General features: G+C 46.4%; 1 long non-coding RNA gene across 1 annotated transcript; it reads right to left on the bottom strand.

The window, feature by feature from the left end:
• Window positions 1-12,888: 12,888 nt before the first annotated feature.
• Window positions 12,889-16,034, bottom strand: LOC123391367. The gene is made up of 2 exons (XR_006606020.1): window positions 15,659-16,034; window positions 12,889-13,048 (listed from the first exon to the last, which is right to left on the bottom strand). It is a non-coding gene; the product is annotated as an uncharacterized LOC123391367 (long non-coding RNA).
• Between the last annotated feature and the right edge of the window lie 973 nt (window positions 16,035-17,007).

Raw genomic sequence — 17,007 nt, 5'->3', positions numbered from 1 at the left:
AGCCTTCCTGGGAAGTGGCTTTCCCAGGCCTCCCTGGTGCCATTCTGCTGACATCTCATGGACCAGAGCAGTGTCACACAGTCACCATCCCCTGCAATAGTTCCTCTACAGGAGGATGTAGGGAGTGAGAGCGCTTCTGTACAGGACCTGGCACCCTCCCTCTAGGCCAGATCACCCATGGTTCTACATCCTCAGACATGGTTACTGGTCTAAGGGAGGGCACATGGCCAGGCCAGGGGAGCACCTCCTTGGCATTCCAAGGATCAGGGTGATTGAGTGTCCCTCTCCCTTTATAGGTTACGAGCTAAGCCCAGTGCTCCAATCAGGGCCAAGTTAATACAATAGAATCCAGTTCAGCTGGTTTAAGCAGATGCGATTTATGATCAGGGACAAACTCTGACCTGGCCACCAAGGTCACTGACACTGACAGCCTGGCTGAATTTGCGGGGCCCTGGTGCCATAGCCCCCGGGGAGAGACCCCTGGACCATAATCCTGAGATGGGCATCTCCAGCACCCAGTAGGCCCCTTCCAGTCCCCCATGCTTAGACAACTCACAGATTAGTCAGCATCACTCAAGACTTGGCTTTCCTGCTCTGGGACACAGAATTTGCAGTCTTTCGATTTTAAAAGATGTTACCCATTTCTCCTCCTTAAACCTCATCTGAATAGCCTTCCCAGACCCTGTCCTGGAATGGTTTCCTGCTTGGCTGTACCATGTTGTCACTCTTTTTCTGGTCTAATGGCCTGTACTTTGTATTTAACCCGGGCTATCAAATGGCCTGTGTGTCACCAGGAAAGTCGAAAAGACTCTGGGTGATGCTCTCAGGACTGACTCTTGGGAAATACATACCAAGACAGCCAGGTCCCTGAGAGGGTTGCTATCTCTCCTACAATTGGGAAGCAGCCATTTGTGTAAAGGCCACCCTGGTAAAGAAGTCACTCCAGTAAAATCAGACATACCCCCTTGTCAGCAGCCAACAGCAGGGGCACAGGCTCTCTCTTCCATCTGCTTTTCACATCTTGTGCAGGCGCATCTAACATGCAGAATCGAAATCTCAACCAGATCGGTAGCTGCAAGAGAGTCTGGGGAATGTAGTTTTCAGCCTCCTAGTCTCTGCGGTACAGAACAGCCCTCTAAAAAAGAGTGTGGAATGGATGCTGAGTGCCTGTCCACCACATCCTGCCTGCACGGGCTTTGGGGCAGGGACTATCCTCCCTCCTGGGCCACAGAGAGCCTCAGCCTGCAAGAAGGGAGCAAGAAACCATGCAAAGGGAAGTGGAGGCAGGCCTGCCTTAGCCCAGTGGTGCCCTCTGAGCCTGGCGCCTGCATTTCCTCCCCAAAATCCTCACCTTTCTTCCCACCAGTACGAGCCTGTAATTTCCCCCTTGGTCTATGAACTGAGTTAGGTCACTCTGCAACAGAAATATGTGAACTAACATTGTCCTTACCCAGGATAACTCCTTTCCTGCTCTTGGAAGGCTGGAATGTCTTTTGTAGCAATAGCAACTTTCATGGGAAAATTCAGTCTTGGAATGCAGATATCCAGGGAGAGAGAGTACAATGACATATTCTCACTAAAGTGTAAATGACTGTCAGTGGAGTCTCTTCCAAGACCAGATTCTGATGGAGCAGAAGGAGGCGAAAGCCTAGGCTCCCAGCATATGGAGATGGGAACCCTACTAATCAGTTAAAGGTCACAGAAAAGGTCATTCTAGAGCATCATTGATTCACCTTGCTGACTTCGGGCTTCAGAGGACTGAAGATGAATGTAAGCCCTAACACTCCTTCCTTTAAAAGACAAATTCCTGGAGCACCTGGGTGGCTTAGTTGGTTAAGCCCGGTCTAATGGGCTTTACTTTGTATTTAACCTGACTTTTGATTTTGGCTCAGATCATGATCGCAGGGCCGTGAAATGAGCCCTGTGTCAGGCTCCGCATTGGGCATGAAGCCTGCTTGAGATTCTCTGTCTCCCCTTTTCCCTCTGCCCCTTCCCCTCCTCTCTCTCTCTCTTAAAAAAAAAAAAAAAAAAAAAAGACAAATTTCCAGCCATCTCCTGTTACATTTCTAACGAATACTGTCTCCAGTGTTGACTTAATATTTAAGGAAAAGGGTCTCTGTCAGTCCAGCTTCTGATACTATTAACCAAACACCCCAAGATTCACAAGAGTCTCTCAATCTGTCTCCTTTTCCCATGTTCCAACTTCCCTAGATTCTCTTCCGAGCAACCAGAGCTTGGGGCAAGAGGGCAGGAGGGAGGTTTCTACCAGCTAGAGAGTCTCTTTGTTCCAGAAACTGAGAACATCCGCCCCTCCACAGCCCACTTATCCTCACCTCACCCTCCCCAGTAGGGGATTTCCCTTTCCACTTGTTAAAAATCAAAATAATAAAAGTGGGGGAAAATTATCTTATTCTATCTTATTCATCCTAAACAAGTTATCGGGAATAATGCAAAATCCCTGGGGGCGGACTGAAGCTTTCTGGCCAGGAGACGTCTTAGGGCCCAGCCTTCTCCTGGATGTTGCAGCTCCTCACCCACTTTCTCTGAAGGTATCAAGCCCCTCGAGGCCTGCAGTGAGCACCCCCGTCCTCTGTGGGGCCTGAGCGTGGACTCCAGGCTGGGCTGATGCCCCTCTGTTCCACCACCAATGCCACTGGGAAGCTTTGCTCCTGCTGCAGAAACTCCAGACAGATCTGCCACCAGAGCCCAGAGCCCCCTTCAGGGCAGTGGGAATGCAAGCCAAGCATTGCTGGCTTCCCTCCAGCTCACCCACTGCGCACCAGGGAGACCAGGGAGACTGGGGACACAGAGAAGGAGCTGCCGCTCCCCGCTCCCCACTCCAGAGCCTGTGCTAGCCACCCTTCGCCAGGGTTTAGCCTGCCCTCCTGTGTTACAGATGAGCAGCCTGGGGAGGGAAGGGAAGTGATCTGCTGTCCTGGTTGTATATGGGAAAAGCCTAGAACAGAAGCAGATCTGCCTCTGAGGTGAAATTTCCAGGCATCTCCTCCCTCTTTCACTTAAAGAAAAATAACTAACACTCCCTACCAGCTCCTGGTGCTGAATGCCCGTGAAACCACCTCCTATAAGGCCTTTGAAATAAACACGGGACTCAGGTCCTGGCACGTTTTGTAGAGGTCCTCAAGACTACCCTTAGGTTCGATGAAGGACTCATAGAACTCAGAAAAGCTATGCTACCCACAGTTGTGGCTGATCACAGAGGAAGGGTAGAGATTGAGATCAGCAAAGGAGAAAAGCACAGACTGCCGACTCCCGGAGGAACCAGCTGCAAGCACCCAGTGGTCCTCTCCTGGTAGGATCCTGGGGTTGTGCCAGGAAGAGGCTAGTGGCCAGAGTGGCAAAAACGGTGGAAGCCACAGACACCCTCCCAGCAGAACCAACCCAGACCCCAGCCCCAAAACCCTCTTTCCTGCAACAGGCACCTGAGGGGCTGACATGTTCTCTTTGGTGTCCATCTGTGGTGGCCTTTACGGCCCGTGGAAGCCTCACTACACCTTGTCCCTCCTCCTCCCTGATGCCACGCAGTGAGATGGCGGCGGGGCGGCAGGGGGGAGGAGGGGAGGACCACGCACTTCTCTCCCGCAGCCACAGCTGACAAGCCCTCACTTTGTCACTTTCACACACGTCTTGTTTTCCACTTTTGGGGGAGTTAGGATTTCTCTCCCAACCAGCGTTACAGTTTCTAAGAGTATCTCCAAAAGGGGCCTGGCTGTCTCTTCTTCTTCTAGTTCTCTTGCTCAAGGAGCCAGGGATAACGAGGGTCAAAGGGTACTCATAGGGCACCACACAGACAGCTTCCCAAAAGTGCCCCTCCCCACAGAGCTAAAAGGTCCAGCACGAGTGCCTTCAGCCTCTGCCACCTTATGGGGACTTCCTCCTCTACCTCATCGACTCCCTGGTGGAGGAGGGGGGCAACCTCTTCACCTATCTTGGGGTTGTGTCCCAGGAACCCACTCCAAAGGACACAAGGACTCCTGAGGTCTCTGTACAGAGGTGCGCCAATACAGCCTGGGCCTGCCAGAGTGGTCAGGCAGGCAAATGAGTCCCCCACAGAGATGCAAATAAAACAGGGTTATAATCACTCCAAAAGACAATATATGTGAAAAAATAATGTCTACCACTGAAGGCCATATGACTAGAAATGAGAATTAGTATTCTCTGACAAACTTTATTCTCCTTCAGATGACTTGAAGTGTAAATAACCAGGAAGAATGAGTAGGCTGCACTGGTACCTCAAGGGGGTAGGGAGAGGGGTTTGTGGGGAGTTCACAAAAGCTGGGTAGCTTTACAGTTTGTCAGAAACTCAGAAGCACACCCCCCCCAAAGAGGACAGAGCAATTGTGGCAGCTTGTCGTCGGCGTGGGCCTGCTAACAGAAGCCCTTCCCCCCACCCCACGAGACAGCATCTATGAGGGACAGGCTCACCAGGGCTAGTTGGGATAGACTCTGGAACCAGGATGCTCCCGCACGACAGACGGCCATCATGTGGGCAAGTTACATAAAGGATTTGATCTCCAGAACCAAATCCATAGTCTGGGCTCCCAAACCCTGCTGCCCGCTGACTCCCAGCCCTGTCTCCTTGGATGGTGACATCAGTTTGAGGCCAGGCCCAACAAACGTTGTTCCAGGCAGCCCCCAGCTGGCAGAACTCGGCTTCCGCTCTCCCCTCCTCTGAGGGCTGCCATTCAGGTAACTCTCACTCTTAGCTTTTACCCTCTTCAGGAGGCACTGAGAAGGGTACAGTTGTTTGCGGGGGCGGGGAAGGCAGGGCTGGGTGACATGGGAAGGGAGAAGGCCACCCCTGGTGGCACACAGCACCTTTTTTTTTTCTCCCAAAGATTTTATTTATTTATTTGACAGACAGAGATCACAAGTAGGCAGAGAGGCAGGCAGAGAGAAAGAGGGGGAAGGAGGCTCCCCGCTGAGCAGAGAGCCCAATGTGGGGCTCGATCCTAGGACCCCGGGATCCTGACCTGAGCCAAAGACAGAGGCTTTAACCCACTGAGCCACCCAGGCGCCCCACTTTTTTTTTTTTTTTTTTAAGATTTGTATTTATAGATTTGAGAGGGAAAGTGGGTGTGCGTGAACAGGAGGGGCAGGGCGAGAGAATCTGAAGCTGACTCCATGACAGAGCCCAAAGTAGAACTGGAACCCACGACCACAAAATACTGACCTGAAGTGAAACCAAGAATCGACACTTAGCTGACTGAGCCCCCAGGCTCCCCCTCCCCAGCATACAGCATTTTAGGACAGGTATGCTGAGGGCATGGCCACACCCTCTCCTGGCTCCTCTGGAACTAACGAAGGCAGCCAGTCTTCCTGGGCTGATACTTCAGTCACTCAGGCCTTGGGGAGGCCGGATGCTCCCTCACTCCCACAGCACACCCTCATTCATGCCCAAACCAGCTCCACCAATCTGCATCCACAGATTTTTGGGGTCAGTGGGTAAATCACTGGGTTTACGACTGGGTAAACCACATCGTAAAAGCCAACTCTCGGTGTCCACCTGGTGCTGGGTTGACTTTTAGAGTGTGGTGGGTTTTCTATTCAGACCAGTCTAGACGAGGGTCCTATTAAGCGAATTCCCTAGTCCTTGGGGTATTAAACACCTTGAAATGAGAAAACAAAGCCACCTGACTGCATTGGTGTAGTGATTACCGAAATGGTTATAAAGTGCCAAACATAGTGCATAGCAAGGACATTCAATGAATATCAGCTCCCCTTCTCACCTCCCCTCCTGAATCAGCAAGTTCTACTCTTCTCTTCTCGTGCTAACCTGCCTATCAGGGGCCATCCATCCAAATAGCTGTCCATCCATCATGTGCTTATATTACATCTTTCATTGAGCGCCTTCCATGCATACAAACCACTACAAATTGTCCACAGAAGTAGATATAGGGACATACCATCTAGAAGCAAAAATTAAACACTAAGACCAGACACAAATAACTTGGCAGAAAGTAAAGAGTGTCGTAAAGGAAGTAGAGAGAAAGTGCTGGGAGATGGAACATTCCCAGGCCTCTCTTCAAGCTCCAATAGAAAGCAATTGCCAGGATTACATACGATTTAATAAAACATTTCTTTCTCTAATGGAGACCACCAGGATAGTGGTTTTCCCCTTCCTTTTATAGAAGAAAGAAGCCTCGAATTCTAATTATCCTAACCTGAGCAATGGCTTTGTCCCGCTTTTCATTTTACTCTTTTCAGCTCTTAGTTGGTCCACTGAGGACAATGTTCACAGCCCAGATTCCTTCCAAGACTTTAGTTATTAGACTCTCCATGAGGGATTGTGAAACCAGCAAAATGAGCTAAATGAGAAGATGATGGATATGTTGAAGACAGCTGCCTGGGGCCAGACTGTCCCTGGACAGCGGCACTCAGGTGAGCTGGTCAAAGGAGGCTCAGTGGCCTCAGCAGGAACCTCCACCTCTTACACACCTCTACTCAGCACGTGGGTCTGGTCCATACTTCAGTCAACCAAAGGAGGAATTAGAGAGACAGTATCTTGCTATAAATGTGTCTGATAAACAGCATGGAGATGCATCTCTCAACATGAAGGAGGAAAATCTGACAAATTTTGTTGCCACCTTGAGAAAGGACTCACCAACATGAGAAAGGAAACACTGAAATCTCTGCAGACCACACAGACCACGACTCACCCCCACAGGAGGAATTTAACTGCAAGATTCCTACAAAGATGTTGTGGAGCTAATGCGGCCCCCGATCCTGCCCCCACCATCCCAGTGAGTTTGGGCAAATTCCTCCAGTCCTCTGAGTATCCGTGTCCTGGTCAGTGCATGGGGAGTGCTCTCTCGGTGAGCACTTCATGGGGGTAGGGATGAGGGGGAGCAGGAGGCATGCGGGGCAGCCGTCCCTCCATTATTCAACTCAGTGACCTCAGGCAAGTGACTTCCCTTTTCCCAGCCTCCATTTTGGTGTCCCCACAGGTGGCAGGTCTGTGTGTGGATTAAATGAGGTTATTGTGCAGAACGTATGGTGCAGACTTGGTGCTCCATGGCTTTTGTTCCCTTCTCCTAGACTTCTGCTGTCCATGTTCAGCTCCCCTTGGCCCAGGACAGGGTCTCCCTGAGGCCCCAAGCTACTCCTTGACTAATGAAGGCTTAGTAGTTCTTGGCCTCTAGAAAGAGATTTTCCAAAACGCTTCCTCATTTCACTCTAGCTACAAATTCATGCTCTCATTCAGCGTTCCTTTACAAGACTTTAGAATCATTTTTCCAGCGCTGGCCTTTGTGAGTTCAGGGATTTTAGCTCTTTGTGCCTCAACACAAAGACATCTTTTTCTTCCAAGAGGCCACTGCTGCTCATACAAGGTCTTTATGGGAATGAGAAAGAGGTGGCCCTTGGAGCAGACAAAGCCTGGCCCAGAGCACACAGAGGACAGACACAGTGGAGCAGGGCTGGCATACAGCCAACTCGGCGACCAGCTGGCGGCCCTCAGGAAAGGCTCAGAGCACAGCACAGCCCTCCTCCTGTCCTCTCCATTTCCCCCTCTTTTCACCCCTTCTCCTCCCCCCGCCCCACCCACCCAGGGCAGCAGCTGACTCTTTTAGAAGGCTTTGAAGTCGCAGACAGTGCTCGCCCTTCCCCTGCTGTATCTCTTCTACTGTTCACCTCCTGCAAGGCAGTACGTGGACATGCTGTACTCAGCCCTTTACCCCTTCTTCAGTCCTTTGGGTCACGATGCTCCCCATTTCCTCTAGGGAAACTGTCCTCCCCAGCGCAGGGGAAGGGGTGAAGCTGGACAGCAGGAGGCAGCCCCAGCAGAGCAGAGCGCAGGAAGGAGCTGGGCTGGGGTGCAACGGGAAGATCCAGTGGCTTGTGGTCAGGAGGACTGGCCTCAGCATTCGAAGCGGGGAGAGTGCTTGGTCCTTCAGCTGCCTGGGCCAGTAGGGAGCATCTGGGGCTGGAAAGGCAGAGATGTGGAACCTCTAGGAAAGGAACCAGAGGCGGTAGGGGCTACACGTGGACGGGAAGCAACTCAGCTTCAGGCCAAGGAGGTTGGGCCTTGTTTTCCTTGGCCCTTGGGCTGCTAGGGCCCAGGCGAGATATACAAGAGAATGTCTTAAAGCTAATCAGAAGCTAAGCCCCCAGAACTCCCAGGGGGCGGTGTGGGAGCCGGTCTCTGAGCTACCACCTGGGATCTCTCTGGCTCTGGACCTCTCACAGTCCCTCACAGGAGTCACTAAGGGATTAGCTCCAGGGGGCCAAGTGCTGCCTCTGTAAGGCTCACCAGTGCTTCCAGCCCTAGCGGTGGAACTGCTCACTAGCCCGAGACTCAGAGGGCTGGCTGCCTTCGAAACCACAAGGCCAGCTAAGGACAAACAGGAGACCACTTTATGTAAGAAGGAACCAAGAGACAGGCATGGATTAATTTCAAGCAGTCTGAAGGATAATATCATTAAGCGAGCCACAAATACCTGAAAAAAGTCAGAAAAAAGCAGAAATGGCTTCGAAAAACAAAAACAAAACCAAGAAACCCCTATGAGGTGAAGGCAGGAATTCGGCCAATGACCGTGTAATTGTCTGGGTAAGTCCCGAACTGGCCATTCTTCCCCTGGAATGTGTCTCCGGTGAGGTGTCCTTGAAGCACGATTCCTTCCCCGAGGGGAGGACGGTATTTACAGCGCTGCCCTTTAGAAATATGACACAACTCCTAGAAAAAAGAAACTGTTCTTTCTTCCAGCTCATTTATTTTCTGGCTCCTCAGTTCTTAACACTAAGGGGGAAAAAAAAAAACTGGTGGGAAGTGGGGGAGAGAAAAGGATCCTCTTAATAAGTATTACAGTCTTCGGAAGTCTATAAACAAGGTACAAGAACAATAATTACCATTTAGACCTGGTGCTCAGGTCCATTATTTCCAGCTAAGCTCATCAATCCCAAGAGGAGGGGAGGAGAGGAACAATTTCCGAATACATAAGAATTTATTATCCATTTGTTTTCTTAATGATGCTGTGTGATGAAGCTTTGCCTTGAAATCAGTGTCCGACTGAGCTCTGTGGTCTGAAGAGGTGCCTGAGTGTCGGGAGGTCCACCCACCATCCAGACAGCTCTGCCACCAACCAGCCATGAGACTCAACAGCTCATCAGCCCGTCTCCACAGCTCTGCATTTTGGCTTCAACACTCTCCCAGTCTATTCTGTGGAAGGTCATTTTGTTCTAGCCATGCCCACATCCAAGGGCTTCACACCCTTCATGACAGCCCAGAGGGAGAGGTATACATGGGGCACCCTGGAGTGCTCAAAGGGGCCGAAAAATGGGTTCCCTCCGGAGCTTACACTCTCCACACAGGTATGTCCTGCGAACCTATACCATGCCCACTATGCTCAGGACTGTGGGAAAAACTGACAAGATCCTGAATTTGGAGTTTAGTTGGATTCAGTGGAAACAGGATTACAGAACAGACTAGAATCTCAAGAAGTTATTACACAGGAAGGAGAACAGAAACCAAAGGACACTTTGAAAGGAAATAAATATTAAAGAAAAGGAGGGGCAGTTTCGAAGATGGTGCAGGAAGAGGAAATAGCATTATCCCAAAGCATTTACCAATAACCAATTAAAAATCCCCTGCCATTCCTAAACCCACTTTTCAAAACGAGTTTTACTCAAGTGCCCCAATGAGGAAGGGAAAACAGCAAAAGACAGTGTTCCCCACCTCCCTCGGCACAGGCACGTGACTTGATTCTGGCCAAGAAGGTGCAAGTGGAAGCAATGTGTACCACTTCTCCATTTCCTTAAAGTTATCAAGAACATCCTCCTAAGCACCTCGTTCCTGCTGTGCATTGGCTGGAGCCCGGTGGTCGTATTGCGCCATGAGGGACTTGAGAAGAGAGGTCACACACAGTACAGAAACAAGCTCAAAGAATCCAGGGTGCCTGATGTTCATGGAACCACAGTACAGTACTGAGATTTTCTACCTCCAGATTTCTTTTACATGAAAGAAAAAGAGGGTTTTCGGAAACTGTATTATGAGATTCATAATGAAAACGGCAGTGCTGTCCTGCTCACTGTCCAGAGGGGGCTGCTTTCAGCTCTTAGAATCCTCTGGCATTTGTCTCCATGCTCATACTGCTATTTCTTTATTTTGCAATTAGAGACATTACCTTAACAGAAAGAATGTCAGATTTCCTTTTACACCCTTCCTTATCCCAAATACATGTATTTTTAAAAATTATTTTTCTTAAATTACTTGTTGGCGTTTAAATTATGATTAACTTAATAAAATAAAACAGAGTGGAAATTAGTGCAATGGAAATGGACATATGATAGGAAAAACCAAGGAAACCAAAAACTGATTCTTTCCAAAGTTAAATAAAATTGACATAATGAGCACTGAGTAATGCATAGAATTGCTGAATCACTCTATTGTACACCTGAAACTAACAGGACACTGGAAGTTAAAAACTCAATAAATTAATATGACTAAATGAGCAAGATTCATAGTTGAAACAGTTAGTATATATTTTTTTAAACGAAATTTTGATATTCCCAGAGTTAATAATCCCACCTACCTTTCTTCCCAATCACTTTTTCTTTGTAGCTATTATTCACTGAACCCCAAACTCCTCCGCTACACGCAGACCCGGAGGCTAGCTTTCCAGGGATTCCTGTCCTCCACTTGGTTGCTGTCTAAATTTGCTGAATTTGAAGTTTACTTAAGTCAGAGCGAATTCCGAAGGTCACAGCCTGCTCTATGTCCTTACCCTCACTCTCCCCAAAACCTGGACTTAAACTCATGGATTGGAAGTGCTGCTTTGATCCCACCACCTAGCCTTTCCTTTGTCCGGTAACCAGAGGTCCTTCCCCATTCTACATCCTTGGGATTCACTGGGTCTTTTTTTCTCCATGTCCCTTTCTAGGGAAGGAACCACCAAAAAAGTTTCAGGGAAACGCATTATCAATGAGTATTTCTACACCTCGACATACTTGGGTGCTAAGATCACAGCTGATAATAGAAAATAAAGCAGCCAAGTGTGCTGTTCCTGATGAGAGAATTACCAGCTGGGTCAGAAGCCTGGTACTTGCAGAGGGAGCAAGGAGGGCGGGACCCCATGGGGGTAGCAACTGGGGCACCGGCACAGACTACAACAGAGGCTTGAGTCCCTTTTCAGCAAGTGTACGACATCCATTTTTCATATAATAGGAACTATTAGACCACCCCAACGGACAAACACTGGTGGCCCTTGGACAAAATTAGAAGCAAAGACATATTCTCTTGGTCAGCAGCATTTCTAAGCTTTTGAATGCCTTTAGGTTGGCATTAGCCTTCACCCCACTACCCTCTGTACCCCGTACCTGCCTGGCCCTGGGCGTGTGGCATTGGAGAACTCTAATAATCCAGTCCCTTTAAATTACAGAAGATGGGGGGAGAGCTATCTGAGGAGGGCCAGCTTCAAGTCACGCTGCTAAGCGGCGAAGCAAGGACGAAGCAACTGCAACAGCCATCCGGATATGCCACTTGGCCACTCTCACTCAGCCGCGTGTCCTGGCCTGTGCAGGCTGAGTCATCAGTTTACTCACTAGGAACCGATTAAGAGCAGACTGACTGAGAGTCGCTCGGGCTATTCCCCAGAGGCTGGATCAAACATTCCCAGCTCAAGAAAGGACATCTATAACCTGCAAGTCAGAACGTCTGAGTGCACCGGCTTCAGTGTCCTGCTAGCAAGGCCGCTGACTTCTTATTTTATTCCCCCATTTTGCAGGCTTCTGGCCAACCCTCTCATTTCATTTCAGCCTAATCTTTTGTCCAGAGTACAGTGCAATCACTTGATTTGATGGCAGCATTTGGTGATGGGTAAGCATCTGAAAGAAAGGAGCTTCTTAGCTGCCCAGTGTCCCCAGGCTAATAAGCCCTAGATGGCGGCCAATGGGCCTTCGTAGATGGAGCCCTCTTGCTGTGTCCCCAGCTGCCACGAGAAGCCTTCCACAGGAGTGGCGGCTTCCACCCCAGAATTAGAAATGCCTCACATCTGCAGCACACCTCCCTCGATTTTCCTTAACTCCTGTTCCTTTGCCTACACCACTCATTTTGACACTAAATAATATTTAGAAAGATTAAATTTATCACCAGTGTGCCTTTCAGATCCCTAACTATATTTTAAGTATCTAAATGGAAAGGGGAAAAAAAAGCACAGATTTTGGAACACGTTCCTGGGGCGCAAATCCTCATTCTGCCACTTCCTGGCTGTGTGACCGGGCCGAGTCCCTGAACCTCTGAGGCCTGGTGTCCTTGTCTGCGGAGCACAGATGGAAGTGCCTACCTCTATGAGCTTTTGGTGAAACCAGCACAGGACCCTATCGTTTCAGATACCCACCAAGTATTTAATGTTGCCAAATTCTTCACCCAGGTTAAAATACTCAGGATTCATTGTGCAAAGTCATTTTCATGATGTGGCTGGGCCACACAATTTTAATAATAAAATATCACATTAAAATTGATACTAAATAGGAAGTCCTGATCATTATGTGAAGAAAAGATGGAAAAAATAAAAATACATCTTGCTGGATGGACAATGCATACTGAAATTTCAGATTGGTGGCTGAACTGAAAATAGACACACTGTCCTAGATTTAACTACGCTTAATTTGGCTTTAAGCTATTTCCATTCAAGATTATTTGTAAAATTAAACTGACTGCTAGTTATAAGTGTCACCAAGATTCTAGGAAATAAACACAATAGTAATAGTGTGATGATATAGGTTGACTGCTATGGTTAAACATACTGGTTGGTTCTGAACACCAAGGGATTCATAGCTATTGTTCTTTTGTTAGAGCTAATGAATTGTCCACTGACAGAATTTTCCTTTCCTCCTCAATTTAACTGTTTAAGGGAGTTTATAATTTCTTTTTACCTCTTTGAAGTGAATCGAAGGCAACAGCAGTGTGGTCTTCTGTTCACCAAGTCTAGAAATAAGATCAGGATGGTCCAGTGACAGCAGCCCAACATCCCATATTGTTCGAGCCATTGCTGAACTTCCCACAGAGCTGGATGAAAGATGTGTGTGGGCACTTCTGTTGGACAAACCACAAGCCAAAGCAAAAATATGCTAACATACATTGAATTTGGACCATGTTCTGAATGTTGTCTGACACCATGAAACATTGCTTCCAGGGAAGTGGGGAAGCTGCTGTGTCAAAGGCAAGGCGAGGTCTCCCATTTCCCTCTGCAGAGGGAGGAAGGCATTGCTACAAGTGACGAGACGCGTTCTACAAGGGACTACTTTCTCTGGGACAGTGAGCACGGCCGCAGTGTCCACAGACAGCTGAAGGACACACAGATAAATCCGATGCAGAATTAAGAGAAAGCTGCAGCTCTAACAAGGGAAGTAGAGTGGGGAGAATATCAGGCAGAAAACTATTACTTTAATTTAGGCTCCACTTCCAGTTTTAGCCTCAAACTGTGTGCATCACTCTGGGCATTTTCACATTGGCCACACCCAATACCTTCCCCACTCCCCACAAGAAGACACTGCACCCGGGAAGGCAGTGTTAGATTTCCTTACAAAATCCCTTTTACTCATTTGTTCCTCTTCAGAAGCTGATTAACAATGTTTAATTTATTTCAGACCAGGAACCAGTTTTTCTTCTGATGTTCGGCGTACCATTCTGATCAACAGAATGTAACTAACAAGCTTAAAGAGCCACTCAATACTGAATCAGCAGCTCATACCATATGCTGTGGGTAAAAACATACTTCCCAAAAAAGCTAAATGCAGAAAGACCAAGGATAGAAGATGCATTTAATACTTAAGAAGTCTAACAGGATGTGCTTAGTATGTGGAACACTGAGATTTTAAGGGGAAAAAGTTATTCTTTAAATATATCTATCCTAAAACATCTTTTTTCTGTTCTGTTACAATTTTTATCTCAAAACAGTATTTTAAGGGAAGAAATAAAATTAATTACAAAAACAACTGCATCTTGGATGAATCCTTAGTGCTAACTTTAAAAAAAATGCAAAAACCATGTATTTTCTCAGAAATGTGGTTATGTGGCCCACAGACTTCATGGTAACAGTATGGTCAAGTTCTAAATCTTGGAAAATAACTATTTGACTTTACTCTGGTAATATCCAAGTTCATGTTTAAGGGAAAACCCAAATCACATTACAACTAAAATTTTTAAATGCAACGGTCTTTTACTTTATATCCACCATTCCAAAAGGAAGGAGACTCACTGAAGGCCTGGCTGCTTCATTAGCATATTCATGTAATAAGCCTAGCTTAGGTCTGAAATATCTTAAAGGGCTCCATTATGTTTTTCATCTTCAAAAACATCTTACAACTAAACACTAAATCTCTCTGAGAGAAATGAAAGCCGCCTGATTCATCAGAGCTTGATAGATTACGTTTTCTTAGCATCAACACCCCCTCCCCGTTTCTTGTAGGGCTAACAACTAAAACTGTGGGCTGATTTCCGTTTTATGCAGGCTTTTGTGTAGCAATCTAAAAACACTCTTTCTCGGCTAAGTAGGGGATGAAATATTTCACTGGAATTTTAAAATTGCTTTTTGAATGATATGACAGTCTTCCACTTGGAAGTGACTAAACGATTTTGTCACCAATAAAAATTTCCACATTTAACTTTTTTCTAAGTTTACATTCTTCCCAAGCTTTTGGTATCCAGAAAAGAAATGATACAGAACTCAGTCTAAACTGTTGATGATGAAAAAGAGCACAGTAAATTAAAATAAGCATTTTTATTAAAGGGCCCATTGGGTCTTAAATTTTCGTTTGCTCTCCTAACAAACATAATGGCAATTTAACAGTAACTATAAAATAGCACCTGCACAACTACCACCCCGGTTGGAAGGCCGTCTCCCCCTCAGTACCCCCATCTCCAGAGACAACAACTCTGCTGACTTCCATATTCCATGTTCTTTAGTCTCATCCCCTATGAATGCACCACCAAACAGTATTTACCCACTATTCAACTACGAATGAGTGGGGAGAAAACTATTATTCCTCTCTCATTCTTTTTGCTTATTGTTCTTAAGATTCCATCCAGGATGTTTTGTACAGCTGTAGTTCATTTCCATAGCTGGGTTGTTTCCAGCTAGGGTCTATCACAAATATTCTTGCATGCTCATCATAGTACAACACATCCAAGCATTTCTAGAGCACGGACTTAGAAACTGCTTGGTCCTATGCGTATTTTCACCATACTAGATATTCCCACCAGCAGTGTTGTCATGTCACATCCTCACCAACAGTTGGCACTGTCGCACTCTAAATGACTGTCCGTCTGGAGGGGAGGGTGGGGGACCCGGCCTAGTTTTCATTTTCATTTTTCTAAATGGTGATCAAAGACCTTTTCATGCGTATGGACCCTTTAGATTTCTCTTGGGTAAAGTCCCTACCTTTTTTTGAACCAAGTTTTATGGAGATATAATTCATACAATGCACCCACTTCAAGTGTACAACTCAATAGCTTCTGGTATACTCAGGGTGCAACCATCACCAGTTTTAGAACATATTCATTTCAAAAAGAAAGTTCAGCTATCATATCACCATCCTAGCTACCCATTTTCTGCACATCAGCCATGTGCAACTGCTAAACTACTCTTTTTATATTCCGGACTCTTCATATTAACGGAATCATATAATACATAAACTCTTATACCTGGCTTCATCACCATGTCCATCCATGCTCATCCAAGTTGTAGCATGTAGTAGTCTTTCATTCCTTTTGTGGCAAAATAATATTCAACTGTATAGGTATCCCGCATTTTGTATGTTCCTTAATTCATCCACTGACCTTGGGGTGCTTCCACTTTTTGGTTATTATGAAGAATCCTGCTATGAATTTTTGTGTGCAAGTTTTTATGTGGGTAAGTCTCTCTTGGATATATACCTAAGGGATGGAAATGCTGAGTCATATGGTAACTCTGAGAAAATGCCAGGCTATTTTCTGAAGTGACTATACCAACTACATTTCTCAGTGTATGAGAACTTCAGTTCCTCCACATCCTCATCAGTACTTGTTCACCAACTTTTGATTTTAGGTGCTCTAATGGGTGTGAAGTGGTAGCTCACCGTGGTTGTCATTTGCATCTCCCTGATGGTATCCCATATCCTTTCATGTGCTTACTGGCCCTGTGTACATCTTCCTTGGAAAAGGATCTCTTCCGATCCTCTGACTTTTAAATGAATTGTCTTTTTGTTACTGCAATGTATTTACTAAGACTCTTAAAGACCACTTTCTTTGTAACTGCATAGTAGTTACCAATATATTCTCCCATCACTGATCTAGTCTTTTCACTTTGTGGTGCCCTTTAATGAAAAGAAACACTTAGTTTCAATATAGCTGAGTGGATGGTGTTGTGACTTAGCACATCCTTTCCAAAGCCAAGGCTATCACGAAAATATATTTCCCTGTATTATTTTCTTTAGAACTGCAGAACTAAACATTAAAAGCTTTGCAGCTTATACTGCAAAGTATAAGTATATAAGTTTATACAGCTTATACATTTAGGTCAAAAATTCACTGGAGTTCATTTTTATATATGGAGCAGGGCTCCAATTTCATTTTGTTCCTATCTGGATACCTCATCATCCCATCACTATTTACTGGAAAGATGGTCTTCCCCACCCATATTCAGCAGGGTTAACCATTCCAACTCTTTCCTGTAAAATAAGAGAAGTAGACTAAATCAGCATTCCCAATCTGAAAGGTTTTATTAGAATGCAGATTTCTAAGTGTCCCCACAGAGGGATGTGGGAGAATGGCACACAGGGTGGAGGATCACACACACTCCAGGTTTATAATAAACTCCTTGGCTAATGTGTATCCAGTCAACCTAGCTCCTGCCAATAAATAGACACTGTGGAAATTATTTAATAAACAGACCAATGGAAATGATTTCCATGGTTCCTTCTAGCTTTAGGAGGCTTTAGTTTTGCAAAGTCTTTGGGTGTAACTTGCTTTTTCCATACCATTTTGCAAGAAACATGTATACAAGTTCTATTACA

This window comes from Mustela putorius, unplaced genomic scaffold (assembly GCF_011764305.1).
Source record: "Mustela putorius furo isolate JIRA1106 unplaced genomic scaffold, ASM1176430v1.1 tig00000224_pilon_pilon_pilon, whole genome shotgun sequence".
NCBI lineage: Eukaryota > Metazoa > Chordata > Mammalia > Carnivora > Mustelidae > Mustela > Mustela putorius.
Note: the sequence above shows the minus strand (reverse complement) of the source record. Positions and strands in the feature narration are given on the sequence as shown.